Source organism: Frankliniella occidentalis, unplaced genomic scaffold (genome assembly GCF_000697945.3).
Source record: "Frankliniella occidentalis isolate FOCC.00 unplaced genomic scaffold, Focc_3.1 Scaffold70, whole genome shotgun sequence".
Classification (NCBI taxonomy): Eukaryota; Metazoa; Arthropoda; class Insecta; order Thysanoptera; family Thripidae; genus Frankliniella; species Frankliniella occidentalis.
In genome coordinates, this window is record NW_026267200.1 from 205459 (window position 1) to 206032 (window position 574).

A 574-nucleotide genomic window follows, 5' to 3' on the forward strand; every position below is an offset into this window, starting at 1 on the left:
CCAAGTTAGCTGCTGGAAAGGAAAATGAGCAGCCCATTGTCGTAGTCAAGTAAATTTTTGGCTGAGCGATTAGCGAAGCCTATTACTCCAGTGATGATCAAAAAGTTTCATGTCTGTCTGTGTGTCTGTGTGTTTGTCTGTCATCACGATAACTCGAGAACGAATTGAGCCAGCGACCTGGGATTTTTAGGGTCGTTTTGCGTCATAAAAAGACAGATCAAGTTCGAAGAACAGCATTCTAGCCCAAAAATTGGAGTTTTAAAAAATCAAAAACCACAGGTCCCCAAAATGACGTTTTTTAAAACAATTTTTTTTACTGTTTCCTAAGGGGTAACTCATCAAAGTAGAGCCCTTTGGGCGAAAATTTCGTCGATTTGGCTCTATCTTTAGGCACCAGAGGGAGTTTTCTACACGAAAATGACCGCAAAACATTTTTATGTTTCTTCACAGATATTTGATGGTCTCCGGTGGGGCAACTCGTTAAAACAAGGTAGATGTACGCCAGACCACGTCTCGCGTAACAGGCTTCGCGATATCTCACGAAACACTGTTACGCTGCGACGCGCCTGGCATA